Source organism: Pelobates fuscus, chromosome 10 (genome assembly GCF_036172605.1).
Source record: "Pelobates fuscus isolate aPelFus1 chromosome 10, aPelFus1.pri, whole genome shotgun sequence".
NCBI classification, from domain to species: Eukaryota; Metazoa; Chordata; class Amphibia; order Anura; family Pelobatidae; genus Pelobates; species Pelobates fuscus.
In genome coordinates this window covers 7362529-7372171 of record NC_086326.1, presented here as the reverse complement: position 1 = coordinate 7372171, position 9643 = coordinate 7362529, and positions in this window count along the sequence as shown.

Sequence of the window (9643 nt, the reverse complement as noted above, 5' to 3'; positions counted from 1 at the left end):
CTTGGACGTAAAAACCCAAGGGCAGAGTACAGAATATTTGATAGAGTCCTAACCTCAACATCTGAGGAAAGGGATTTAGGGGTGATTATTTCGGATGACTTAAAGGTAGGCAGACAATGTAATAGAGCAGCAGGAAATGCTAGCAGAATGCTTGGTTGTATAGGGAGAGGTATTAGCAGTAGAAAGAGGGAAGTGCTCATGCCATTGTACAGAACACTGGTGAGACCTCACTTGGAGTACTGTACACAGTACTGGAGACCCTATCTTCAGAAGGATATTGATACCTTAGAGAGAGTTCAAAGAAGGGCTACTAAACTGGTTCATGGATTGCAGGATAAAACTTACCAGGAAAGGTTAAAGGATCTTAACATGTATAGCATGGAGGAAAGACGAGACAGGGGGGATATGATAGAAACATTTAAATACATAAAGGGAATCAACACAGTAAAGGAGGAGACTATATTTAAAAGAAGAAAAACTACCACAACAAGAGGACATAGTCTTAAATTAGAGGGACAAAGGTTTAAAAATAATATCAGGAAGTATTACTTTACTGAGAGGGTAGTGGATGCATGGAATAGCCTTCCAGCTGAAGTGGTAGAGGTTAACACAGTAAAGGAGTTTAAGCATGCGTGGGACAGGCATAAGGCTATCCTAACTATAAGATAAGGCCAGGGACTAATGAATTTTTTTTAGAAAACTGGGCAGACTAGATGGGCCGAATGGTTCTTATCTGCCGTCACATTCTATGTTTCTATGTAGTTATATGATTTAGCCAGCAGGTGGCGCTGTATAATATATATATTACATGTAGTTATATGGTTTAGCCAGCAGGTGGCGCTGTATAATTGTAACGGATCACCTTCCGTTGACGGACGCTTCCTAGCTTGCGCCGAGGACCACAAGCACCGCACTGGACACCACAACCACCGCAGACTCCACAACCGCCGTAGCTTAACTGGAGCCGCGCCGTCTTCCATCCACCCTGAATGAACATCCACCATTCAGGACCGTGTGGGAAAGACCTCTCCTCCAGGAGAGGGTATCAGGAACAAGTAGTGATTAAAGCTCAAGGGAGTATGCAGAGCCTAGCAATCCCCAGTGTGATATAGCAGTTCCCTCCAATAACGAGACAAGGCTACGTATTGAGGGTCAGAAGAGGTCTGAGGTGCTGGAACACCGAGCCTGGTTTTTATTACCATTTTGTAAATACAGGACTACCCACAGGGAGGGACAAAACAACCAATCAAACACGTACATCATTGAAACCACTCCCAGTAATTACACACAAAATCCTCCCCTCTGTCTGTGATATAATTATGGTTTAACATAATTATCACAGACAGTAAAAATACAGTTTTTACACATACACTGTAACTTTAAAACCATACATTCAATCTCCATAAATTACATATTTAGACTCAGCATACATCAAACATAAACACTTCCAAAAATCATACAAATCCCTCCAGCGGATCAAAAGTTAAGTGGAAGTCCTTTATGAACGACCGCAAGCACAATTTCCCGCCTGTGGCGAAACCGACCTCGCCACGTGTCCTTGGAGGGGGCTGATTGCCCGCCTCTTGCCTTTGGACTATGGACCAGACTTTATGGGAATGTGATACCCCAGATAGCCATACCATGGAGCCTATTCATATAATGAAAGACTATGGGAAAGACTTTAGCTCCATGGCAATTGTACTGTGTGAGTAGGATCTGCGTGCTATTCAGTAGTTTTGTGCGTGCAGATCCCAGCTATCTGGGGATAGGTGAAATGTCTGTGTGTTATGTGTAAATGTGACTTTATGTATTTTAAAGTGTTTTATGTTGTTTTGCAACCATGTGGTTAATGGAGTCTGCCTTTAGTCCTGGGTAATTGGATTACTTCTCCAATTAACTCCAGGGCAGAAGGGAGGAAACCAGGGTGCATTGTGGGGATGTTTTTCTGCCAGCCAGAAAGGAACAAAAGATACTTTTAGTAACTTTTGAACCCCTGGTCGGATTCATGCCATTTTTTAATATGTTGTTCCCCTGAATGGATTGATTGTGGATATGTATTTTTATGTGAATGTGATGTATGGTTTTAAAGTTATGAAAGTTGTGTAAAAGTATATTTTACACTGTATGCATAATGGGATTATGTGTCACACTAAGGGGAGGGGATGTGGGGGAGGTAACATCTATGTCATTGGTTCTTTTATGCCTCCCCCTGGGTGTGGCCTGTATGTGTGAGTTGGAAATAAAAGCCAGGCTGGATGAGCCAGTCCAGAGTTCCTGTTTTACCCTCAAAGTGATGTGTCGTCTCATTATTGGGGGAAGGATTTAATGTATGCTGTTCCAGTTGACTGCTAGGAGTACAAGCCTATTCGTATAGTTCCTATTCAATGGTCTACAGCATTCATACGCTTGGGAGAATTTAAAAGGTTTCTCGGATTCGGTGATTGTGGTGTCTGCCAGAGTGCTTGGAGTCCTCAGGAAGCACTAGGAGCATCCATTAACGGAGGTACCCAGTCGGGGTGCCAGGCGATCCGTTACATTGGTGGCAAGCGGTGGGATGGCGTCCTAGTGCGAGGATAAGCAGCTCAGAGACACTGGTAACGTTTGGAATTACAAATTGAGGGCAACGCTAGTATCCGTACAGCGCCCCTGGCTACAGCAGGATGGAATCAGCTAGTTTTTGGACAGCGTTCCATGATGAGGAGGAGGAGGCGGCCGCGGACTACAGGGATGCAGACAGAAAGGAAGTCTGGTATGATGCCCTGGAAGACGCCCAGTGGCGGCGAGGTGAGAGTCTCCCCAGTGATGAGCAGCGGCTACAGAAGCGTGTGGCGATGCGCATGTATCTATTGGGAGAGCAGCCCCTGGATGAGTGGGTGACAAGACTAGAGACCCTGGTATGGCGAGAGATCTGGCTAGACAACGCATACCAGGCCCTCTGGTGGCATACCATTCGACTTACCCCCTGGATGGCCGAGCACGACTTACCGGAGGGGGATGATTATGATGGCCCGGGTTTATTATGGGATGCCTTGGAGGACGACATTGATCTTGGCAGCACGGAGGGGTCTAGGTTTTGGGACATCTACGACTACCGGATGGGCATGTATGTCTGGGCTGACGAATGCGAGGTGAGCAAAGACATGACCCACCTGGTAACAAGGGAGTGGGAGCTGGAGCAGGACTACCAACACCTGCTCAGCTTCGTGCAGCTCCAACCTACCCGACAAGCAGAACCAGACCTCATAGACTGGTCCTGGAGAGACCCACAGATGGCAGGTGGAGATGGGATCGAGGTCTCTCTACTGGCCCTACAGGGATGCTGGGCAGTCGGCCCAGATCCCCAGCGGCAGGTTACAGTTCAGAGAGAGGAGCTTGTTACACCCTCTCTCCAGCGGCAGCCTAACCCACCAAGGTGAGACCGTAAGCCCCACACCAGCGCAGATGGGACCGTGGTCTCTGCGCCCAAGTTACAGGGAGCTGAAGGAGCCGTCCTCCCTCCCCAGCGGCAGTGTGATTTGTTGGGAATTGGGAGCCCGGTCTCCATTCCCCAGCGGCAGAGTATCCAGCAGGGAATAGAGAGCCCATCCCCCTTTCCCCCACAGCAGGACTCTGTGCTGGGAGGAGAGACAGTCGGTCTCCCTCCGCAGAGACGGGAAGTATGCATGGGAGAGGAGATTGTTACCACCTCTCCCCAGCGGCGGATCATTAATGTACAGGGAATAGAGAGCCCAGTCTCCATTCCCCAGCGGCAGAGTGTTCTAATGGGAGAGGAGCTGGTTACCACCTCTCCCCAGCGGCAGCTTAATGTACCAGGGGAAGACTGTAAGCCCCACACCTGTGCAGATGGGACCGTGGTCTCTGCACTTCCAGCACAGGTACAGGTAGGTCGGTCCTGCCCCCCCACAACAGGGCTGTTTAGCCAAAGGGGAGACAGTCTGTCTCCAGCAGCAGAGCTGTGTAACTAAAGGGGAGACAGTCGGTCTCCAGCAGCAGAGTTGTGTAACTCAAGGGGAGACAGTCGGTCTCCAGCAGCAGAGCGGTGTATTTAAAGGGGAGACAGTCGGTCTCCAGCAGCAGAGCGGTGTATTTAAAGGGGAGACAGTCGGTCTCCAGCAACCAGGCTCCAACCAGACTACTCCCGTGGTAGTGCTGGCAACAGGACAGAGTACCGCTGGTCTCTGCCCCCTCAGCAACCTACCAAGGCAGCCTACCAGTCCCCCACACAGCCGTGGTGAGGCACCTGAACCTGGACAAGATTCTCCCTCACCCAGGTGTAGTAACTGTTTATTGTGGGTGGGCTGCTCTGCTGTTTCTGTCTTGTGGGTGGGCTGCTGGACTAACAAGGGCACTGACCGGCAGGAGGTCAAGTACCCTGTTAGTCTGGGGGGTAAAGGGGAGAAGTGTGGCGAAACCGACCTCGCCACGTGTCCTTGGAGGGGGCTGATTGCCCGCCTCTTGCCTTTGGACTATGGACCAGACTTTATGGGAATGTGATACCCCAGATAGCCATACCATGGAGCCTATTCATATAATGAAAGACTATGGGAAAGACTTTAGCTCCATGGCAATTGTACTGTGTGAGTAGGATCTGCGTGCTATTCAGTAGTTTTGTGCGTGCAGATCCCAGCTATCTGGGGATAGGTGAAATGTCTGTGTGTTATGTGTAAATGTGACTTTATGTATTTTAAAGTGTTTTATGTTGTTTTGCAACCATGTGGTTAATGGAGTCTGCCTTTAGTCCTGGGTAATTGGATTACTTCTCCAATTAACTCCAGGGCAGAAGGGAGGAAACCAGGGTGCATTGTGGGGATGTTTTTCTGCCAGCCAGAAAGGAACAAAAGATACTTTTAGTAACTTTTGAACCCCTGGTCGGATTCATGCCATTTTTTAATATGTTGTTCCCCTGAATGGATTGATTGTGGATATGTATTTTTATGTGAATGTGATGTATGGTTTTAAAGTTATGAAAGTTGTGTAAAAGTATATTTTACACTGTATGCATAATGGGATTATGTGTCACACTAAGGGGAGGGGATGTGGGGGAGGTAACATCTATGTCATTGGTTCTTTTATGCCTCCCCCTGGGTGTGGCCTGTATGTGTGAGTTGGAAATAAAAGCCAGGCTGGATGAGCCAGTCCAGAGTTCCTGTTTTACCCTCAAAGTGATGTGTCGTCTCATTATTGGGGGAAGGATTTAATGTATGCTGTTCCAGTTGACTGCTAGGAGTACAAGCCTATTCGTATAGTTCCTATTCAATGGTCTACAGCATTCATACGCTTGGGAGAATTTAAAAGGTTTCTCGGATTCGGTGATTGTGGTGTCTGCCAGAGTGCTTGGAGTCCTCAGGAAGCACTAGGAGCATCCATTAACGGAGGTACCAAGTCGGGGTGCCAGGTGATCCGTTACACCGCCCAAAACAGTTCCATAGATTTGGGCTGTGCGGTCGGTCAATTTCGTGCAGAAAAACTACTAAGTCCCATCTTCGAACGGGACTTAGTCTCTGGAGCTGAAAGTTCGGTATGGAAGAAGGTAAGGGTCAGCGGTGTTCGTGTATTTGCGCATCCGATTTTAGTTCCACAGAATCTTTAGCATACACCGCTGACCGCGTTCGAATGAACAAAGATGGCCGCCGCCACGTGTTCGACTGTCGAATGGCGGCCACCCAGCGCTCGGCAATTAAACTGCAGTAACCTCACAGCCTGGGAGGTAAATTGCCTGCATACTTTAACTTCTGGGAGGTCTGCCTGTGTGGTACTTGGTTCAGTAAGCCCTATTTACTGAACCAAGAGGGAGAAAGCCAGGAACAAGTTATTTTACAGGTCTGGGGACATAGTCTTAAAGGGGCATGGTCCACCAAAGACACAAGATGTCCCCAAACGGTTCTTAACGGGCCATACACACTCAATTCAAGCTCATAAGTTTTCAGTGGCACAATCTTCCAGAGGCCATAGTCATGAGGAAGGAGGCTGGCAAACAGGCTTCTCCACAATCCAGGGAAGCTGGGCACTTTATCATTTAAAGGGCCAGTTACAAATAGCAATTTGTAACAATAATATACATTACTTGTAGTTATATGGTTTAGCCAGCAGAAGGCGCTGTATTACATGTAGTTATATGGTTTAGCTAGCAGGTGGCGCTTTATAATATATTACATGTAGTTATATGGTTTAGCCAGCAGGTGGCGCTGTATAATATACCGGTATATTACTTGTAGTTATATGGTTTAGCTAGCAGGTGGCGCTGTGTAATATATATTACTTGTAGTTATATGGTTTAGCCAGCAGGTGGCGCTGTGTAATATATATTACTTGTAGTTATATGGTTTAGCCAGCAGGTGGCGCTGTGTAATATATATTACTTGTAGTTATATGGTTTAGCCAGCAGGTGGCGCTGTATAATATATATATTACATGTAGTTATATGGTTTAGCCAGCAGGTGGCGCTGTGTAATATATATTACTTGTAGTTATATGGTTTAGCCAGCAGGTGGCGCTGTGTAATATATATTACTTGTAGTTATATGGTTTAGCCAGCAGGTGGCGCTGTGTAATATATATTACTTGTAGTTATATGGTTTAGCCAGCAGGTGGCGCTGTATAATATACCGGTAGGCGCTGTATGCACTGTATGATATACGGCAGGTTGCTTCCACATTGTCATTCTCTGAAGTTCTGCCTGTGCATAACACTCAGAATGACAGGCGGATGCGTATTAGGGACTTTAACTTGTGGCTTGGTGAATGGTGTCGGGAGCAAGGATTTGGCTTTATTGCTCATGGTAGCTCTGTTTGGAATGGAAATAAACTGTACAAAAAAGATGGTTTGCATCTTTCTCAAAAGGGAACAAATGTTCTCAGTGAGCAGTTCAGAGGTTTTGCTAGGATGTATTTAAACTAGGAGGGGGGGGCAAAAGGGTGATAAAACATCAATCCAATTGTCCCCCAAAACAAGGACAGAAGGTGCCTGTAGCAAGTGTGTTAAAAAATGATAAGCTTAGAGTCATGTCTACAAATGCTCGCAGTTTAGGGAATAAGATCCATGAACTTGTGGCAATAATGGCAACTGATAGTGTAGATTTAGTCGCTGTTACTGAGACATGGTATAATGAGAAAAATGACTGGGACATAGCAATACCAGGGTACTCTTTATATAGAAAAGAAAGGGAAGGCAAGAAAGGGGGAGGGGTGGCCCTGTATGTAAAGAATAGCATAAAATCTAGCCTAATAAAAGGTTAGTGAGACGAACATAGAGTCCATTTGGGTTACGTTAGAATTTGGTAATCACACAGTAACTCGTGTAGGTGTGATTTATAGGCCCCCAGGACAAATTGAAGAGTTAGATAATCTACTAGTTGAAGAAATAGCTAAAATGACAATGAAGGGGGAAGTTATCATCATGGGTGACTTTAATCTTCCTGATATAAATTGGAAAACAAAAATAGCTACTTGTGCCAGGAGCACACATATTCTAAACTCCCTACTGGGATTGTCTCTAAAACAAGTCGTTAAGGAGCCAACTCGTAAAGAGGCCATACTAGATTTAGTGTTAACAAATGGAGATTTGGTATCAGATATTACTGTAGGTGAAAGTTTAGGATCCAGTGATCATCAGTCAGTGTGGTTTAATATAAGAACAGTGACTGAGTCACACCACACAAAAACAAAAGTTTTAGACTTTAGAAAAACAGACTTTTCCAAAATTAGAATATGTGTAAAGGAGTCATTATCAGACTGGAGCAATTTAAATGGAGTCCAAAAGAAATGGGATTATTTAAAAGTTGCTCTACTGAAGGCAACAGAAAATTGCATTAGGCTTGTCAGTAAAAGCAAAAAATTCAAGAAACCACTGTGGTATTCCACAGATGTAGCCAAAATAGTAAAAAACAAAAAGTTAGCATTTAGTAATTATAAAAAAACCCAGAGAGAGGAAGACAGAATGACCTATAAGATTAGGCAGAAAGAGGCTAAGCAAGTTATAAGAGCTTCCAAATCACACACAGAAGAGAAAATAGCACAGTCAGTAAAAAAGGGGGACAAAACCTTTTTTAGATACATAAATGAGAAAAGAAAAGTAAAACAAGGATTAGTTAGATTAAAAACAAAAGAAGGAAGGTATGTAGATGAGGATAAAGGTCTAGCTGACTGCCTCAATGAATATTTTTGTTCGGTATTTACAGATGAAAATGAAGGAAAGGGACCTCAGTTAAGAAAAAGGATAAATGAGTCATTTATTACACGTGAGTTTACAGAGGAAGAGGTTCTATTTCAACTGTCAAAAGTAAAGACAAATAAGTCAATGGGACCTGATGGAATACACCCAAAGCTATTAAAAGAGCTTAGTGGTGTACTAGCAAAACTATTAACAGATTTATTTAACCAATCATTGATAACAGGAGTAGTCCCAGAAGATTGGAAGTTAGCGAATGTTGTGCCCATTCACAAGAAAGGTAATAGGGAGGAGTCGGGCAACTATAGGCCAGTAAGCCTAACTTCAGTAGTGGGGAAAGTGATGGAAACCATGTTAAAGGATAGGATTGTTGAACATCTAAAAACACACGGATTTCAAGATCAGAGACAACATGGGTTTACTTCAGGGAGATCATGCCAAACTAATCTTATTGATTTTTTTGATTGGGTAACTAAAATTATAGATCAGGGTGGTGCAGTAGACATTGCTTACCTCGATTTCAGTAAGGCTTTTGACACTGTTGCACATAGAAGGCTTATCAACAAACTACAATCTTTGAGTTTGGATTCCAATATTGTTGAATGGGTAAGGCAGTGGCTGAGTGACAGGCAACAGAGGGTTGTAGTCAATGGAGTATATTCGAAGCTTGGGCTTGTCACCAGTGGGGTACCTCAGGGATCTGTACTTGGACCCATTCTCTTTAATATTTTTATTAGTGATATTGCAGAAGGTCTTGATGGTAAGGTGTGTCTTTTTGCGGATGATACTAAGATATGTAACAGGGTTGATGTTCCAGGAGGGATAAGCCAAATGGAAAATGATTTAGGTAGACTAGAAAAATGGTCAGAGTTGTGGCAACTGACATTTAATGTGGATAAGTGCAAGATAATGCATCTTGGACGTAAAAACCCAAGGGCAGAGTACAGAATATTTGATAGAGTCCTAACCTCAACATCTGAGGAAAGGGATTTAGGGGTGATTATTTCTGATGACTTAAAGGTAGGCAGACAATGTAATAGAGCAGCAGGAAATGCTAGCAGAATGCTTGGTTGTATAGGGAGAGGTATTAGCAGTAGAAAGAGGGAAGTGCTCATGCCATTGTACAGAACACTGGTGAGACCTCACTTGGAGTACTGTACACAGTACTGGAGACCCTATCTTCAGAAGGATATTGATACCTTAGAGAGAGTTCAAAGAAGGGCTACTAAACTGGTTCATGGATTGCAGGATAAAACTTACCAGGAAAGGTTAAAGGATCTTAACATGTATAGCATGGAGGAAAGACGAGACAGGGGGGATATGATAGAAACATTTAAATACATAAAGGGAATCAACACAGTAAAGGAGGAGACTATATTTAAAAGAAGAAAAACTACCACAACAAGAGGACATAGTCTTAAATTAGAGGGACAAAGGTTTAAAAATAATATCAGGAAGTATTACTTTACTGAGAGGG